This window comes from Dendrobates tinctorius, unplaced genomic scaffold, assembly GCF_039654945.1.
Source record: "Dendrobates tinctorius isolate UK_male_01 unplaced genomic scaffold, ASM3965494v1 ptg000164l, whole genome shotgun sequence".
Classification (NCBI taxonomy): Eukaryota; Metazoa; Chordata; class Amphibia; order Anura; family Dendrobatidae; genus Dendrobates; species Dendrobates tinctorius.
Genome location: NW_027361831.1, coordinates 5,510,189 through 5,530,470, shown reverse-complemented (window position 1 = coordinate 5,530,470; position 20,282 = coordinate 5,510,189).

The following is a 20,282-nucleotide window of genomic DNA, read 5'->3' as shown; positions in this document are numbered from 1 at the left end:
CAGTAGCCAATTTTCTCACCTTGCCAATCAGTGCAGCAGCATGTCCTTCTTGCAGACTGTCTCTTATAGCCAGCTGTAGCGTATGCACAACACAGCGCATGTGATGAATGAAAGAACATATTGACACAGTTTCAACAAGATCATCTAAACTATCATGTTGCTGTTCATCTGAAGCAACTTCAGTTTGCTCCTCAGTTACAATACTGTGTTCCTCTATTTCAAACATTTCTGTGTCTGTGGACCCAGAATGTTCTTCTAGCTGCTAGTCACCATCATTACTCTCATTCATTAGCCTAATAGTACTTATCATATTTGAAGCATTGTCAGTTACGACAGAAAGAACTTGCTCTTTTTTAAGTTCATAGTCTTGCAGAAACTTTTCCACCAAGACCTGGAGAAACTCATTGGTGTGATGAGCTTTGGTGTCTTTTACTGCCAATGTCTTGGTAACTATTTCATTTTTGTCACAAACAAATCGGACATTGATGGCAAAATAGTTCACTCTGTGACGTGTGCAGGCATCCATTTTAAGAAACAGAAAGCGTCCCTTGAGAGTTTTTTAAGTTCTTCCTTTTGTTTAAAAGCTTCTTCAATTACTAATTTTCTAATACTCTCTCTCTCCAGAGAAACACCAAGCTTGCGGGCCATTTCCCCATTCAGACACATAAAAGCTGGTCGTGAAAATAATGAAATAGGCACACTATCCTTTACAACAAGCTCTATGATCTGTTTTTTAAATGTATCTACTGTCATTGTCACAGTAACTTTGTCACTGACAAAATATCTTGCAACTGATGGCTGCAAAGTTCTCTGCTCCTTTGTTTGGCTGGAAGAGCTGGGCACTGGTTCATTGGTTTGGATGCAGTCTTTCTCATCCACTGCTTTCAGTACTTCTGGATGAAAGCGCTGTAAATGTCTCTTTAGATTAGAAGCTCTGGTAGGAGCATTTTTATCTTTGCCTGAATATGCACTCATCTTGGCTTCACAGCATTTGTTTTCGTCTGGATCATTTGTCATACACTGACAGACATAATGTTATCTATCTTGAGTGATGGTGAAATGTTCAAATACAGCTGATTTAATGTGATGCTTCTTTGACATTCTCAGGTTTTTAATTCTGCATTCACAATCCAAATGACAATTGTTTTTCCTAAAAAAATATAGTGGTCAGTAATACTGTTATTATTCCTCATGTACTCACAGTTAACTGATGCAAAGTTTGTTGAAAGGATAATACTTCTTACAGTCTTCCTCTTCTGAGTAGCAGGCAGTTGTGAGAAGTTTGGAAGACGCACACCTAGTATGATCTAGTCTAGAGGAGGAGCTTTACTACTAAGAATTTGCAACACATTTTCACTTTCAGTTTCATACATTGTAAGTAGGGGGTTGGGGCAGCATGAGGTTAACCAAGTATAAGATTAGATAAGGGCAGTGGAGAACAGTGACACACAAGAAGTAAGAAATGTCTCTATCTCCAGCAGAACTGCTTATCACTGTTGTTCATAGTTTGATAGAACATATATATTTGAGTAACATTTATAAAATTCATATGAAAGTTCAATTATGAAATATTAATACATTTTTTTTAAAGCTGGAGTCGGAGTCAGTACATTTCTACCGACTCCAACCAAAACTAACTCCGACTCCACGACTCCGACTCCACAGCCCTGGTTATAGCTGAGTTTTGGTATGTAATGCTGTTATTTTAAACTAATTGATTGTTTTTTAATTCCCCACAGATTTCTTGCAACTGGAGAATCCCTTTCGTCACTGCATTTCCAGTACAGACTCGGGATTTCCACCATATCTGGAATAGTGAAGTACACATGCCGTGCACTGTGGGACTCCTTAGATGAAGAGTTTTTACCAGAGCCCACAACAGAGAGGTGGATTGAAATTTCAGAAAAGTTTCAACAGATATGTCAGTTTCCGAACTGCTTGGGCGCTGTGGACGGGAAACATCCGCATTGTAAAGCCAGCCGGATCAGGATCGGAATATTTCAATTACAAGAAATATTTTTCAATTGTCCTCATGGCCATCGCTGATGCGGAATACAAATTTATTGCTGTTGATATTGGGGCCTATGGCCGCTCCAATGACTCTCAAGTTTTCAAACTGTCTGCCATGGGGCGTAAACTGTATGGAAACACCTTCCAGTTCCCATCCCCTAGACCGCTGCCACAAACATCTGGTCCACCTATGCCATTTGTCTGTGTAGGGGATGAAGCCTTCCAGCTGTCAGAACACCTTTTGAAACCGTACGGTAGCAGAGGATTGTCAAGAACAAAACGCATTTTTAATTACCGCCTCACAAGAGCAAGAAGAATGGTTGAATGTATCTTTGGTATTCTGACAGCCAAATGGCGGTTCCTATTGACTGCGATCAACCTCAAGACAGAAACTGTGGACGAGGTGATCAAAGCTTGCGTGGTACTCCACAATTTTGTTATCTGCAAGGAACCCATTTCCATTGAGGACACCTCTGAAGAAACCACCTTGCAAGATTACCATGACATTACCACTAGAAGTTATGTGACGGTTTCAGTAATGAGGGACAATTTTGCACTATACTTTATGTCACCTCAAGGCAGAGTACACTGGCAGGATGACAGAGTGTGAAAGATTTGTGCCCTTAACCAAACTTGTGTACCTTCTGTACCAACAGTATATGCCTTTGCCAACCAAAGTTGGCTATCTTGTCATGGTCTTACTATTTTTTCTTTTAGGCCACAGGTGTGTACCTGGTTGTGTTTTATGCAAAGTATTTCACCTTTTAACAAAAGTTGTGTACATTGTTAGGAAATCACCAACAATAAACACAACTTTTTAGGTGAAATACTTTGCTTCAAACACAACCAGGAACACAACTGTGGCAAAAAGCTAAAATTTACCCACAGTTATATACCTGGTTTTGAATACCTTTTTACCTTTTAAATACCCTGTATTTAACCTTTTTTTTAAACATATTTCGCCGCAGAAAGAAATGACAGACAACCAGTGTAAACGATAATTTAACTTTTATTTAAAATATTTTTTTTTTTGTAAACTGTTTTTAAAGTTTAAAAAAACCTTTTTTAATAAAGGTTTGAAACCAACAGGGCATTTTTATTACAAAACACACATTATAAATTGGTGTAGTGTGGGGTGGAAATACTGCTGGAGGGGCTGCGGGACACTTCGACACTGGGAGTGTGGAGAGAGGACTGGATCGTGGTGGGGAAGGAACAGTTAGAGGTGAAGGTGTGGAAAAAGCTAGAGAATGGGTGGACATGTGGGAGGCAAAAGAGGTGGTGGGTGGTGGAGTGGAGGGTTGGGCAGGGACTGTAGGAGCAGATGATGTTGATGGAAAGTTGTATGGGGAAGGAGTTTGGTACGGGGAAGGAGTTTGGTACGTGGCAGGTTGCTGGAAGTGGGGAGATGTCTGGTACTGGGGAGGTTGCTGGTACTGGGGAGGTTGCTGGTACTGGGGAGGTGGCTGGTATGTAATAGGAGGGGGAGGATGGAAAGTGGCTGGAGGGGGTGCAGGTGGAGGAACTACTGGGGTGGGAGGAGGAGGTTGGTAACGTGCTGGAGAGCACCGTGGCACGAATGCATTACATGCATCTGCTGGCTAGGAGAGAGCGTTTCCATGCGCTCCACAACAGACCTGAAAAAGGTGTGGTTTGGCGAAGATCTTGCTTCTGAATGCATGGTTTGCAGAAGTGTCTTCACCTCCAGAATGCTGGAGTTGATCTGCTGAAAGCCTGCGGAGATTTGCTCTGACAAGACTTTTAGACAGTTCTGGAAAGATGCATTCAGATGCAAGAACTCTGGCACATAAGTCTTTTCCTGACCCCTCTGCCGCTGCCGTCCAGTACCCGCAGGTGTACTAGAGGTGGCAGGGGCAGAAGGGTGGGGTAAAGGGAAAGCAATCTCCTCACCAGCAGCTTCATGTAATGTAGGTGGCCACGATGCTCCTGTGCTGGTGGATGGGACAGATGGGTCGAATGTGTGGGAAGGCTGGGAAGGTGCAGATGTACCGGGGCGGTCGAAGTGTCCCTCGGTGCCGGTCTCCTCAGGGATCGCCTCAGAAGGGTCCAATTGTGCAGGCTCCCAAGTGCTGCTCACCGTGCTGTGGAATAAAGAGAAAAAAAAACAATTAAAATAGTGACATGGCATGGCCCTGGCTGAAAAAAAATTGTTACATCTAAATATTTTTTTTTCCACATGTGGTGTGTAATATTTACCTTCTGGTGACCATTGTATCCCGGAGGAACGACAGGGCTCGTGCGTATTTGTACTTGCTCCTGCATCCTCCAGATCCACTCGGGGCCCGCATCTCTTTATTGAACTCCTTCTTGAAATGATCCCTCACAGACCGCCACCGCTTCACAATTCTGTCCCCTGAAACGAGAAAGGACAAAGTGGTTAGTATACAACATCAGTGTTTCCCAAACTCCAGTCCTCATGGTCCCCAGGGGTCATGTTTTCAGGATTTCCATAGTAAATAGAAATCCTGAACACATGATCCGTGGGGACCACGAGGACTTGAGTTCGGGAAACACTGGTTTACATCAAGCAACCGGTACTGTATGGTTATACTGTAAGCTTATATATGGTAACCAGCTTTTCCAGTCTCTGCTCTGAATCCACTCCTGTGTCTCCATTCAATGTCAGCAAGCAGTTAATCCTGAATGCTATCTCTGTGTTTTCAACTCTGCAAGCTTATATATGGTATATAGTTTTTTTTCAACTTACTCTGCTTGTCCCCTTATGTTGTGAGGTCAAGAAACTTTTCAAAGTGCTTTATGATCCATGTAGTGCTGGACATGTGTTTATTTGACCACAACATTTTTTTGGGTCCTGGTGTCTCAATTTAGTGTGATTGATTAACGAGAAGAGAGGCCAAAAAAAAAAAAAAAAGTTCTAAGTCTTATCCTCCTATATATTCAGACATAGCTTGGGGATAGCATTTATGCAGGGGGCATTTATGCACACTTTATCCAAGTACAGTTTATCAAAGTACTGGCAGTTATAACATGGCAGTTAGACAGGGCAGGAGACAGGTAAGACATTTATATACATCTACTCCCTGTACATTTGGAGTACAACAAATATATACCATATGCATTTGTGTAATTTTAATCCTGGCCGCTGCATTCACACAAATCCACCGCCCTGGCATTAACTCTCTACACTCCATCCACATTGGCCCCTCGCTTCTTTCCTCTCCTATGTATAGCACTCATGCTCTTTTCACGTTGTTAAATTGCACAGATCCAGTCAGTCCCACCATTCAACATCAGAGACGCTCTCACAAATCACTTAACCATCTGCTCACTCTTTCAATCCTCCTTCTCCTAGTCGCAGGAGACATTGCTCCCAACCCTGGTCCCCCATGTTATAGAGAGTCAAACCCCCCGACTGCTACACTTAGAAACCCCTCTAATCTTATTAATATTCCCTGCATGCCATCTGTCTCTCTTAATTGTGCACTTTGGAATTCTCGCTCAGTGTGTAACAAACTCTCCTTCATTCATGACTTCTTCCTTTCTAATTCTCTTAACCTCCTGGCTCTTACTGAAACCTGGATCCAGCAGTCAGACACTACCGCTGCTGCTGCTCTTTCATACGGGGGGCTTCACTTCTCTCATACCCCAAGATCAGACAGTAGAGCTGGTGGAGGCGTTGGTCTGCTCCTATCACCAAAATGTACCTTTCAGGTTATCCCTCAAGTACCCTCACTTGTCTTCCCTTCTTTTGAGGTCCATGCAGTCAGACTCTACACCTCTTCTCCATGCGACTGGCGGTGGTGTATCGTCCTCCCGGCCCCTCCCATCAGTTCCTGGATCATTTTGCCACTTGGCTTCCACATTTTCTCTCCTGTGACATCCCTACCCTCATCATGGGAGATTTCAACATCCCCATTGCTCTTCCCCTCTCACCATCTGCTACTCACCTTTTATCTCTAACCTCCTCGTTTGGCCTTTCGCAGCTTACTAATTCTCCAACGCATGAAGACGGAAACTCCCTCGACTTGGTCTTCTCTCGGCTTTGTGCAGTGGATGATTTTGCAAACTCCCCTCTCCCGCTCTCTGACCACAATCTTCTTTCATTCTCTATCAAGAACTGCCAGGCTGCTCAGGTCACCCCCACTGTCCAGACTTATAGAAACATACAGGCCATTAACACCCAGAAACTTATGAAGAACTTGCAGTCTTCATTGGCCCCTATCTCCTCCCTCTCATGTCCTGATTCTGCATTGAAGCATTACAATGAAACACTTCAAACTGCCCTGGATGAATTTGCACCCCCTATAAATAGAACACCACAACGCAGACAGCGACAACCCTGGCACACGGTGCAAACACGTTTCCTGCAGCGGTGCTCCAGGTGCGCCGAACGTCTGTGGAGAAAATCCAATCTACCCGAAGATTTCATCCATTTTAAGTTTATGCTTAGAACATACAACACTGCCCTTCACCTCTCAAAACAAACCTATTTCAACACCCTCATCACCTCACTGTCCAATAACCCGAAACGTCTCTTTGACACTTTTCATTCTCTACTCAATCCAAGAGTACAGGCCCCAACCACGGAGCTCCGAGCTGACGATCTGGCCAATTACTTCAAAGAAAAAATTGACCAGATCCGACAGGAAATTATCTCCCAATCACCTCATACCATGCACTGTCCTCCCTCCCCCACTGCATCTAACTCACTCTCTGATTTTGAACCAGTCACAGAAGAAGAAGTAAGCAGGCTCCTTGCATCTTCTCACCCAACTACTTGCACCAGTGACCCATTTCCGTCACAGCTCCTCCAGTCCCTTTCCCCTGCTGTCACCCCTTACCTAACTAAAATATTTAACCTCTCTCTCTCTTCTGGTATTTTTCCCTCCTCATTTAAGCATGCCATCATACATCCACTACTTAAAAAACCATCCCTCGACCAAAACTGTGCCGCTAACTATAGACCTGTCTCTAATCTTCCCTTCATCTCTAAACTCCTGGAACGCCTGGTCCACTCCCGTCTTATCCGCTATCTCTCAGAAAACTCTCTTCTCGACCCTCTCCAATCCGGTTTCCGCTCTTTACACTCCACTGAAACTGCCCTCACTAAAGTCTCTAATGATCTGCTAACAGCTAAATCAAATGGTCACTACTCCATGCTAATTCTCTTGGATCTCTCTGCAGCATTCGACACTGTGGATCATCAGCTCCTCCTCACTATGCTCCGTTCCATTGACCTCAAGGATACCGTTCTCTCCTGGTTCTCCTCCTATCTCTCCGACCGCTCCTTTACTGTATCTTTTGCCAGTTCCTCCTCCTCTCATCTTCCCCTTACTGTTGGGGTCCCCCAAGGATCGGTTCTAGGCCCCCTCCTCTTCTCCTTGTACACTGCCCCTATTGGTCAAACAATCAGTAGATTTGGTTTCCAGTACCATCTCTATGCTGATGACACCCAATTATACGCTTCTTCTCCTGACATCACGCCAGCCTTTCTAGAAAGTTCTGCTGATGACCTGAGGTTAGCATCCTCAATAGTCAGAACCTCCCACTCCCGTCTCCAAGACTTTACACGTGCAGCGCCAATTCTTTGGAATGCACTTCCCAGGTCAATACGATTAGTCCCCAATCCCCACAATTTTAAGCGTGTCCTGAAAACGCATTTATTCAGTCAGCAAGCAGTTAATCCTGAATGCTATCTCTGTGTTTTCAACTCTGCAAGCTTATATATGGTATATAGTTTTTTTTCAACTTACTCTGCTTGTCCCCTTATGTTGTGAGGTCAAGAAACTTTTCAAAGTGCTTTATGATCCATGTAGTGCTGGACATGTGTTTATTTGACCACAACATTTTATTGGGTCCTGGTGTCTCAATTTAGTGTGATTGATTAACGAGAAGAGAGAGAGGCCAAAAAAAAAAAAAAAAAGTTCTAAGTCTTATCCTCCTATATATTCAGACATAGCTTGGGGATAGCATTTATGCAGGGGGCATTTATGCACACTTTATCCAAGTACAGTTTATCAAAGTACTGGCAGTTATAACATGGCAGTTAGACAGGGCAGGAGACAGGTAAGACATTTATATACATCTACTCCCTGTACATTTGGAGTACAACAAATATATACCATATGCATTTGTGTAATTTTAATCCTGGCCGCTGCATTCACACAAATCCACCGCCCTGGCATTAACTCTCTACACTCCATCCACATTGGCCCCTCGCTTCTTTCCTCTCCTATGTATAGCACTCATGCTCTTTTCACGTTGTTAAATTGCACAGATCCAGTCAGTCCCACCATTCAACATCAGAGACGCTCTCACAAATCACTTACCCATCTGCTCACTCTTTCTATCCTCCTTCTCCTAGTCGCAGGAGACATTGCTCCCAACCCTGGTCCCCCATGTTATAGAGAGTCAAACCCCCCGACTGCTACACTTAGAAACCCCTCTAATCTTATTAATATTCCCTGCATGCCATCTGTCTCTCTTAATTGTGCACTTTGGAATTCTCGCTCAGTGTGTAACAAACTCTCCTTCATTCATGACTTCTTCCTTTCTAATTCTCTTAACCTCCTGGCTCTTACTGAAACCTGGATCCAGCAGTCAGACACTACCGCTGCTGCTGCTCTTTCATACGGGGGGCTTCACTTCTCTCATACCCCAAGATCAGACAGTAGAGCTGGTGGAGGCGTTGGTCTGCTCCTATCACCAAAATGTACCTTTCAGGTTATCCCTCAAGTACCCTCACTTGTCTTCCCTTCTTTTGAGGTCCATGCCGTCAGACTCTACACCCCCTTCTCCATGCGAGTGGCGGTGGTGTATCGTCCTCCCGGCCCCTCCCATCAGTTCCTGGATCATTTTGCCACTTGGCTTCCACATTTTCTCTCCTGTGACATCCCTACCCTCATCATGGGAGATTTCAACATCCCCATTGCTCTTCCCCTCTCACCATCTGCTACTCACCTTTTATCTCTAACCTCCTCGTTTGGCCTTTCGCAGCTTACTAATTCTCCAACGCATGAAGACGGAAACTCCCTCGACTTGGTCTTCTCTCGGCTTTGTGCAGTGGATGATTTTGCAAACTCCCCTCTCCCGCTCTCTGACCACAATCTTCTTTCATTCTCTATCAAGAACTGCCAGGCTGCTCAGGTCACCCCCACTGTCCAGACTTATAGAAACATACAGGCCATTAACACCCAGAAACTTATGAAGAACTTGCAGTCTTCATTGGCCCCTATCTCCTCCCTCTCATGTCCTGATTCTGCATTGAAGCATTACAATGAAACACTTCAAACTGCCCTGGATGAATTTGCCCCCCCTATAAATAGAACACCACAACGCAGATGGCGACAACCCTGGCACACGGTGCAAACACGTTTCCTGCAGCGGTGCTCCAGGTGCGCCGAACGTCTGTGGAGAAAATCCAATCTACCCGAAGATTTCATCCATTTTAAGTTTATGCTTAGAACATACAACACTGCCCTTCACCTCTCAAAACAAACCTATTTCAACACCCTCATCACCTCACTGTCCAATAACCCGAAACGTCTCTTTGACACTTTTCATTCTCTACTCAATCCAAGAGTACAGGCCCCAACCACGGAGCTCCGAGCTGACGATCTGGCCAATCACTTCAAAGAAAAAATTGACCAGATCCGACAGGAAATTATCTCCCAATCACCTCATACCATGCACTGTCCTCCCTCCCCCACTGCATCTAACTCACTCTCTGATTTTGAACCAGTCACAGAAGAAGAAGTAAGCAGGCTCCTTGCATCTTCTCGCCCAACTACTTGCACCAGTGACCCATTTCCGTCACAGCTCCTCCAGTCCCTTTCCCCTGCTGTCACCCCTCACCTAACTAAAATATTTAACCTCTCTCTCTCTTCTGGTATTTTTCCCTCCTCATTTAAGCATGCCATCATACATCCACTACTTAAAAAACCATCCCTCGACCAAAACTGTGCCGCTAACTATAGACCTGTCTCTAATCTTCCCTTCATCTCTAAACTCCTGGAACGCCTGGTCCACTCCCGTCTTATCCGCTATCTCTCAGAAAACTCTCTTCTCGACCCTCTCCAATCCGGTTTCCGCTCTTTACACTCCACTGAAACTGCCCTCACTAAAGTCTCTAATGATCTGCTAACAGCTAAATCAAATGGTCACTACTCCATGCTAATTCTCTTGGATCTCTCTGCAGCATTCGACACTGTGGATCATCAGCTCCTCCTCACTATGCTCCGTTCCATTGGCCTCAAGGATACCGTTCTCTCCTGGTTCTCCTCCTATCTCTCCGACCGCTCCTTTACTGTATCTTTTGCCAGTTCCTCCTCCTCTCATCTTCCCCTTACTGTTGGGGTCCCCCAAGGATTGGTTCTAGGCCCCCTCCTCTTCTCCTTGTACACTGCCCCTATTGGTCAAACAATCAGTAGATTTGGTTTCCAGTACCATCTCTATGCTGATGACAATAAATTATACGCTTTTTCTCCTGACATCACGCCAGCCTTTCTAGAAAACACCGGCGATTGTCTAAACGCTGTGTCTAATATCATGTCATCACTATATCTGAAACTGAACCTGTCAAAGACTGAACTCCTGGTGTTTCCTCCCTCTACTAATGTACCTATACCCGACATTGCCATTTCTGTGTGTGGTTCCACTATTACTCCCCAGCAACAGGCCCGCTGTCTTGGGGTCATACTTGATTCCGAGCTTTCCTTTGCCCCCCACATTCGATCACTGGCTCGCTCTTGTCATCTGCACCTCAAAAACATTTCTAGAATTCGACCTTTTCTTACCTTTGACTCTGCAAAAACTCTTACTGTTTCTCTTATTCATTCTCGTCTCGACTATTGTAACTCTCTTCTAATCGGTCTCCCTCTTACCAAACTCTCCCCTCTCCAATCTGTCTTGAATGCTGCAGCCAGGATCATATTCCTCACCAATCGTTACACCGATGCCTCTACCTTGTGCCAGTCATTACACTGGCTACCCATCCACTCCAGAATTCAGTATAAACTTATTACCCTCACTCACAAAGCCCTCCATGGCTCAGCACCACCCTACATCTCCTCCCTTGTTTCAGTATACCACCCTACCCGCGCCCTCCGTTCTGCTGATGACCTGAGGTTAGCATCCTCAATAGTCAGAACCTCCCACTCCCGTCTCCAAGACTTTACACGTGCCGCGCCAATTCTTTGGAATGCACTTCCCAGGTCAATACGATTAGTCCCCAATCCCCACAATTTTAAGCGTGTCCTGAAAACGCATTTATTCAGACTGGCCTATCGCCTCAACACATTAACCTAATCTATCCCTGTGTGGCAGAGCCAAAAGTCTTACCATAACCAGGTTCCCCGCATCATTCTCCCACATGCTTTATGCATCCATTAGCCCTCTGTGTCCGTACTGTCACACACCTAACATTATGGCTGATCCATACAATCAGGGCAACTGTTACCACCCACCTTTCGTGTCTACCTCTTTCCTCATAGACTGTAAGCTTGCGAGCAGGGCCCTCTTTCCTCTTGGTATTTGCTATAATCTACTGTATGTGATTATTGTTATGCTGTAATGTCTATTGTCTGTACAAATCCCCTCTGAAATGTAAAGTGCTGCGGAATATGTCGGCGCTATAAAAATAAAATTTATTATTATTATTATTATTATTATTATTATTACTGTATATACTTACGCTCTTTAATCTGGGCCCGAGCATCGAGGTCCTCCCAGCGGTCCACAAGGAGCGAACAGATTTCCTCCCAGAGCCGTTGGGTAACAATCAGGTCAGCATGGCGGCGGTCAGCCATATTCCATAGCGGCTCCCTTTCTCTGACGAGATCGATGAGGTGGTCCACATCTATTCCTCCATCCTCACCGTCAGAGTCGGGGGCACGCTGTGAAGGCTGTTAAAGTAAAATAGAAAAATAGCAAAGTTAGTCACCACACTTTAAGACATGAAATAAAAAGTGTACCAAAATTTAACTTAAATATTATACTTACACGCTGGTGACCGCCGCGTTGCTGTCGCCGACGACCCTGGGAGGCACTGCGAGGACCTCTTGGCCGAGCACCAGATTGGGAAGACTTGAGAAGAAAAGAAAAAAATGTATGTGTTTGGATGTTGCCATATTTGGTTGCTGTGTGATGTCTGCGGTACATTGTTTTCTATGTGTTGTGTGTAGTGTGATGTTGTGTTTCTGCGTTTGATGAAAAATTCTTACCAATTGTGAGTCCACTCCAGGTGTCTGTCCACCCCTTCCATCTTCTTCTGGGAGCTCCTCTTCAGCTTGTGATTCCTGTTTTGAAATAAAAGGCAATGAATAGACATATATTACAGAGATGATGGATTTTGGAAATAAAAACTTACCGTCAAACGCTGACGATGCGAGGGAGGGCTCCCAGAAGAAGATGTGGTGTCCTCTTGCTGGCCAGATTCCATGGCTGTGGGTGGTACTGCTGCTGCTGCCAGTGCTGCCAGTGCTGCTGCTGCTGCTGCATCTCTTGGGCGGCTGTTGAATAAAGAGAAACAAATGGCCAATGAATATCTTGATATTCCATGGCCCTAGTTTTGAGGAATGGGGGATTTGATATTTACCGTCTCTCATCTGCTGGTGGACTCCCCTCCCGTTGTTCGGCATTCTCCCTTTGCTGCTCCATTTGTGGTGGTGGTGGTGGTGCTGATGGTGCTGCAGGGGTCTCCTGCCTTCTCCTGCGCCAGGTTCCTGTCTTGGGTGGCATGTTGGGTGTGGCTGAGGGTCCCACTGTCATGCTTTTATATATGTGTGCTGTGGGCAGAGCTACTGAGCATGCTCAGACCCAAAAAAACGGATCCCTTTCGCCGGTTCCGGCGCATTGCGGCGCTCATAGACTTTCATTGTGTGAAAAAGCCGGACGCGCCGGAGACAAAAAGCGTTACAGTAGCCGTTTTTTCCAGACGCCGGATTGCGACACATTGCCGGATCCGGCGAAAACCGGACGAAACGCATGGCCATCCAATCCACACTTGTTCCTGTGTTACTTGGCCTCAGTCACGTCAGTTGATCCCCTGATGTGTGTCCGGCAAGGTCTCCTGCTCTGTCCACATTCCCATTACTAGTAGTGTGAATGAGGACAGGGCAGGAGACCTTGCCGGACACACATCAGGGGATCAACTGACGGGACTGAGCCCAAGTAACACAGGAACAAGTGTGGATTGTGCTGACGCCACTTCAGAGCTGTCACTGGCGGGGTTGGAGGCCAGGGGAAATACTAGAGACAGTGGAGCCGGAGGCCATAGTGGAGCACGGTTACAATCAGTTTTAGTCTACTACCTCTATAAAACGTGCTGCAAGTTGGCCTCAGCCAGCTCCATGCCTCATCCTGGGCTCCAACAACGCCAGTTGGTGTTCAGAAGTGCCATCTTCACAGAGAAAAACACACTAGCTCCTGTGTTAGTGGGGTTCAGTAATGCCAGCTGTTCCCCTGCTGTGTAGACGGCAAAGTCTCCTGATGCCTCCACATGCCAACACCATCAGGCCTCAGCCTGCTCCAGGCCTCATGCTGGGCTCCAACAACGTCAGTTGGTGTTCAGAAGTGCCGTCTTCACAGAGAAAAACACACTAGCTCCTGTGTTAGTGGGGTTCAGTAACGTCAGCTGTTCCCCTGCTGTGTGGACGGCAATGTCTCCTGCTGTCTCCACATTAAAAAAACAGCAGGCCTCATCCTGGGCTCCAACAACGCCAGTTGGTGTTCAGAAGTGTCGTCTTCACAGAGAAAAACACACTAACTCCTGTGTTAGTAGGGTTCAGTAATGCCAGCTGCTCCCCTGCTGTGTAGACGGCAAAGTCTCCTGCTGCCTCCACATGCCAAAAAACAGCAGGCCTCAGCCTGCTCCATGCCTCATCCTGGGCTCCAACAACGCCAGTTGGTGTTCAGAAGTGCCGTCATCACAGAGAAAAACACACTAGCTCCTGTGTTAGTGGGGTTCAGTAATGCCAGCTGTTCCCCTGCTGTGTGGATGGCAAAGTCTCCAGCTGCCTCCAAACTCACACTACAACGCTTTTTCTCCTCGCTCCAAGTAGGCCTCAGCCTGCTCAGAGCATTGATCCTGGGCTACAACACAGCCAGTTGTAGCCTGGAAGTGCTGTCCGCACAGATAGAAACACTCGCTCCTGTGTTAGTGGGGTTCAATAATGCCAGCTGCTCCCCTGCTGTGTGGACGGCAAAGTCTCCTGCTCCATCCACATTCAAACTACAACTGATTTTTAACCATGCTCCACTTATGCCTCTGGCTCCACTGTCTCTAGTATTTCCCCTGGCCTCCAACCCCGCGAGTGACAGCTCTGAAGTGGCGTCAGCACAATCCACACTTGTTCCTGTGTAACTTGGCCTCAGTCACGTCAGTTGATCCCTTGATGTGTGTCCGTAAAGGTCTCCTGCTCTGTCCACATTCCCATTACTAGTAGTGTGAATGAGGACAGAGCAGGAGACCTTGCCGGACACACATCGGGGGATCAACTGACGGGACTGAGGCCAAGAAACACAGGAACAAGTGTGGATTGTGCTGACGCCACTCCAGAGCTGTCACTCCCGGGGTTGGAGGCCAGGGGAAATACTAGAGACAGTGGAGCCAGAGGCCTAAGTGGAGCACGGTTACAATCAGTAGTAGTCTACAACCTCTATAAAACGTGCTGGAAGTTGGCCTCAGCCAACTCCATGCCTCATCCTGGGCTCCAACAATGCCAGTTGGTGTTCAGAAGTGCCGTCTTAACAGAGAAACACACACTAGCTCCTGTGTTAGTGGGGTTCAGTAATGCCAGCTGTTCCCCTGCTGTGTAGACGGCAAAGTCTCCTGATGCCTCCACATGCCAACACCATCAGGCCTCAGCCTGCTCCAGGCCTCATCCTGGGCTCCAACAACGTCAGTTGGTGTTCAGAAGTGCCGTCTTCACAGAGAAAAACACACTAGCTCCTGTGTTAGTGGGGTTCAGTAACGTCAGCTGTTCCCCTGCTGTGTGGACGGCAATGTCTCCTGCTGTCTCCACATTAAAAAAACAGCAGGCCTCATCCTGGGCTCCAACAACGCCAGTTGGTGTTCAGAAGTGCCGTCTTCACAGAGAAAAACACACTAACTCCTGTGTTAGTGGGGTTCAGTAATGCCAGCTGTTCCCCTGCTGTGTAGACGGCAAAGTCTCCTGCTGCCTCCACATGCCAAAAAACAGCAGGCCTCAGCCTGCTCCATGCCTCATCCTGGGCTCCAACAACGCCAGTTGGTGTTCAGAAGTGCCGTCATCACAGAGAAAAACACACTAGCTCCTGTGTTAGTGGGGTTCAGTAATGCCAGCTGTTCCCCTGCTGTGTGGATGGCAAAGTCTCCAGCTGCCTCCAAACTCACACTACAACGCTTTTTCTCCTCGCTCCAAGTAGGCCTCAGCCTGCTCAGAGCATTGATCCTGGGCTACAACACAGCCAGTTGTAGCCTGGAAGTGCTGTCCGCACAGATAGAAACACTCGCTCCTGTGTTAGTGGGGTTCAATAATGCCAGCTGCTCCCCTGCTGTGTGGACGGCAAAGTCTCCTGCTCCATCCACATTCAAACTCCAACTGATTTTTAACCATGCTCCACTTATGCCTCTGGCTCCACTGTCTCTAGTATTTCCCCTGGCCTCCAACCCCGCGAGTGACAGCTCTGAAGTGGCGTCAGCACAATCCACACTTGTTCCTGTGTAACTTGGCCTCAGTCACGTCAGTTGATCCCTTGATGTGTGTCCGTAAAGGTCTCCTGCTCTGTCCACATTCCCATTCGGGGGATCAACTGACGGGACTGAGGCCAAGTAACACAGGAACAAGTGTGGATTGTGCTGACGCCACTCCAGAGCTGTCACTCCCGGGGTTGGAGGCCAGGGGAAATACTAGAGACAGTGGAGCCAGAGGCCTAAGTGGAGCACGGTTACAATCAGTAGTAGTCTACAACCTCTATAAAACGTGCTGGAAGTTGGCCTCAGCCAACTCCATGCCTCATCCTGGGCTCCAACAATGCCAGTTGGTGTTCTGAAGTGCCGTCTTAACAGAGAAACACACACTAGCTCCTGTGTTAGTGGGGTTCAGTAATGCCAGCTGTTCCCCTGCTGTGCGGATGGCAAAGTCTCCTGCTGCCTCCAACATCACACAACATGTTATTTTCCACTTGCTCCAAGTAGGCCTCAGCCTGCTCGGAGCATTGATCCTGGGCTTCAACACAGCCAGTTGTAGCTTGGAAGTGCCGTCCGCACAGATAGAAACACTCGCTCCTGTGTCGGTGGGGTTCAGTAGAGCCAGCTGTTCCCCTGCTGTGCGGATGGCAAAGTCTCCAGCTGCCTCCAACATCACACTACTACTGACTTTTAACCGTGGTCCACTTAGGCCTCTGGCTGTACTGTCTCTAGTATTTCCCCTGGCCTCCAACCCCGCCAGTCGCTGCTCTGATGTGCCGTCTGCACAATCCACACTTGTTCCTGTGTTACTGGGGCTCAGTCACGTCAGTTGATCCCCTGTGATGTGTCCGGCAATGTCTCCTGCTCTGTCCCCATTCCCATTAATAGTTGTGGGAATGTGGACAGGGCAGGACACCTTGCCGGACACACATCAGGGGATCAACTGACGTGACTGAGCCCCAGTAACTCAGGAACAAGTGTGGATTGTGCAGACAACTCTGCAGAGCAGCAACTGCCGTGTTTGGAGGCCAGGGGAAATACTAGAGACAGTAGAGCCAGAGGCCAAAGTGGATCACGGTTAGAATCAGTAGTTGTGTACAACCAATATAAAACTTGCTCCAAGTTGGCCTCAGCCTGCTGCCTGATTGACCCCTGGGCTTCAACATCGCATGTTGCTGCTCAGAAGTGTGTTTGCCACGGGTACTCCCTCCTGCCCAGCCAGGTTCCAGCAACGTCAGCTGTTTCTCGGCAGAGCCTTTGACCTAGGTGCCTCCTTCATGGTATCCGAGTTCCAGCAACGTCTGCTGGTCCTTGGTAGTGCTTTTTAGCACAGGTACCTCCTGCTTAGTAACCGTGTTCCAGCAACGTCAGCTGGTCCACGGTTGTGCCATTGGCTGTTGTTCCTTTTGCTGCCCCTCCGGGTTCCAGCACCGTCAGCTGGTTCTCGGCAGTGTCTTTGCCACGGATACTCCCTCCTGCCCAGCCTGGTTACAGCACGCCTGCTGTTTCCGGGTAGTGTCTACGTCACTTTGCCACTGATACGTTGTCCTGTCGTGTTGCGGTCGAGTTAGCCGAGTCTATGGTGCCTGCAGTTTCAGTGCTTCCTATGTGGGCTGCGGGTTCTGGTAACAAAGGCTGGTTCCATAATGCCAATAGTACAAGCACTCCCTGTAGGACTGTGGGTTTCGGTAACTGCGGCCACCTCGCGGCCTTGCAACTTTGTTTTTCATGGGTACCTTCTGCTACCCATCCGGGTTGCAGCACCGTCAGCTGGTTCTCGGCAGTGCCTTTGGCCTAGGTGCCTCCTTCTTGGTATCCGAGTTCCAGCAACGTCTGCTGGTCCTTGGTAGTGCTTTGGAGCACAGGTACCTCCTGCTTAGTAACCGTGTTCCAGCACCGTCAGCTGGTCCACGGTTGTGCCATTGGCTGTTGTTCCTTCTGCTGCCCCTCCGGGTTCCAGCACCATCAGCTGGTTCTCGGTAGTTCCATTGACTCTTGTAGCTAATGCTACCCATCCGGGTTCCAGCACCGTCAGCAGGTTCTCGGAAGTATCTTTGGCACGGGCACTCCCTCCTGCCCAGCCTGGATCCAGCACGCCTGCTGTTTCCGGGTAGTGTCAACGTCACTTTGCCACTGATACGTTGTCCTGTCGTGTTGTGGTCGGGTTAGCCGAGTCTATGGTGCCTGCAGTTTCAGTGCTTCCTATGTGGACTGCGGGTTCTGGTAACAAAGGCTGGTTCCTTAGTGCCAATAGGTAAAGCACCCCCTGTAGGACTGTGGGTTTCAGTAACTGCGGCCTGCTTGCGGCCTTGCAACTTTGTTTTTCATGGGTACCTTCTGCTACCCATCCGGGTTCCAGCACCATCAGCTGGTTCTCGGCAGTGCCTTTGGCCTAGGTGCCTCCTTCTTGGTATCCGAGTTCCAGCAACGTCTGCTGGTCCTTGGTAGTGCTTTGGAGCACAGGTACCTCCTGCTTAGTAACGTGTTCCAGCACCGTCAGCTGTTCCACGGTTGTCCCATTGGCTCTTGTTCCTTCTGCTGCCCCTCCGGGTTCCAGCACCGTCAGCTGGTCCTCGCTAGTTTCATTTGCTCTTGCAGCTTCTGCTGCCCATCCGGGTTCCTGCACCGTCAGCTGGTTCTCGGCAGTGCCTTTGGCCTAGGTGCCTCCTTGTCGGTATCCGAGTTCCACCAACGTCTGCTGGTCCTTGGTAATGCTTTGGAGCACAGGTACCTCCTGCTTAATAACCGTGTCCCAGCACCGTCAGCTGGTCCACGATTGTGCCATTGGCTCTTGTTCATTCTGCTGCCACTCTGGGTTCCAGTACCATCAGCTGGTTCTCGCCAGTTCCTCAGCCTTCTTGTAACTTCTGCTACTTTTCAAAGTTCAAGCTTGTGGAAATGGTTTTTGATTCTCACTCTGGATCTCCCTGACAATGACCCTGAAGACGACGACCCTGAAGACCACACAGAAGAATACCTAAAAGATGACCCTGAAGAAGATGACAAAGAGGACAAAGAACAGGAAGACAACCACCAAGATGTAGAACAACAAGAGACAGAAGACCAAGAAGCATAAAAACCAAAAGCAGAAGAACATTAAGCATAAGACTAAAAATCTGAGCAAATGAGATTATCAAATTTATAAGCAGAAGAAGACTAAGCAGTGTATGGGGGTGAGTCCGTTCCTCCTCGTGGTGCCCCTGGAAAAGGCCTGCTGCTGCAGGCCAAACTGAACGCGGACAAATCCTGTTGTAAATCTTTTGTGACAGGCTGAACGGAAGGTGTAATCTTCAAACTTTTAGAGATAACAACTACAGGAATGCCTGACACAAATAAGAATATGATGAAGAAGAATAGGAAGAAGAAGAAGAATAGGAAGAAGAAGAAGAATAGGAAGAAGAAGAAGAATAGGAGGAAGAAGAATAGGAAGAAGAAGAATAGGAAGAAGAAGAAGAATAGGAAGAAGAAGAAGATACTGCCGCTGCTGCTGCTGCTGCTGCTGAAGATGATGAAGGAGAAAGTGTGGGAGAAGTAAAAAAGGAGGTGAAGAGCATGGAAGTAGTGAAATATACATATCTGACAAAAAATTAAAGACTTTAACATAGTCAATATCTTTGTAACTACGAACGTCTTTAAAAAAAAAAACTAATTCCTGCTATTCCATTTGATTGGGCTAAACCTCTATGGCTTTAATGTCTCCAACACCTCCCACAATACATTCTACATTATTATTAGTTGTTTTTCTCCATGTAGAATTAACCAACAGGGAAAAAAAGGGTTTTTTTAATTCCGATATTTCTGTTCCATTGACTTGAATGCGACTTCCGGGATCGGAATCGGCGATACCCGATACTTTTTTTAGATCGTCCGATCCATTCCGATACGATATTTTTCAGTATCGGGTGGTATCGCTCAACACTAGACGAGATCCAAGACTCCATCTTGGATCAGGGCGAACAGGTGCAAGCAAGTCTGGAATCCTTACACACTGGCTCAAGATTGCATGGACCAGGGATCATCCCACTGAACGCCCACTTTTTTTTTGTTACCATGGGTATAATACTACTCAGACAACACAGGGTTAGAGTAAAACAGTGTGGCAATACTTTATTGAACCACAAACAGATAATAACACATAGAACTGTCCCAACAAAATACCCTAGATGGTGCAACATTACAGAATTTCACCCTTCCACTGACTCGCCCAGATTAAAGCAACTGCGACTTCAAGGGCCAACTACCTCTACCCATGGCACGTACAGAGAGAAGGTAACAACCGGTAACAACAAGCTTAGGAAGCTGACAGTCCATTGAGGTACGAGGCCAGGTGACCTGACTTCTCTCAACATCTACATGGAGCCACAATAGTCAATCAGCATATTATAAAACACTGATTGTTCAGTGGCACCACACCCTTGTCATGCAGAAACAACAGAGAATGTTACAACAAAAAGTAACTCAAACGTCAACATCCAGGCTCATACGAACAATAGTCTTTGCTTCTTGACCAAACAATCTTAACAATTCCGAAACAGGGAAGAATAGGAAGCATTTAAGGAAGCCAGGATGGATGAACACAGTACTTAAGCACATGCTTAAAAGGAATAAAGAAATGTTTATA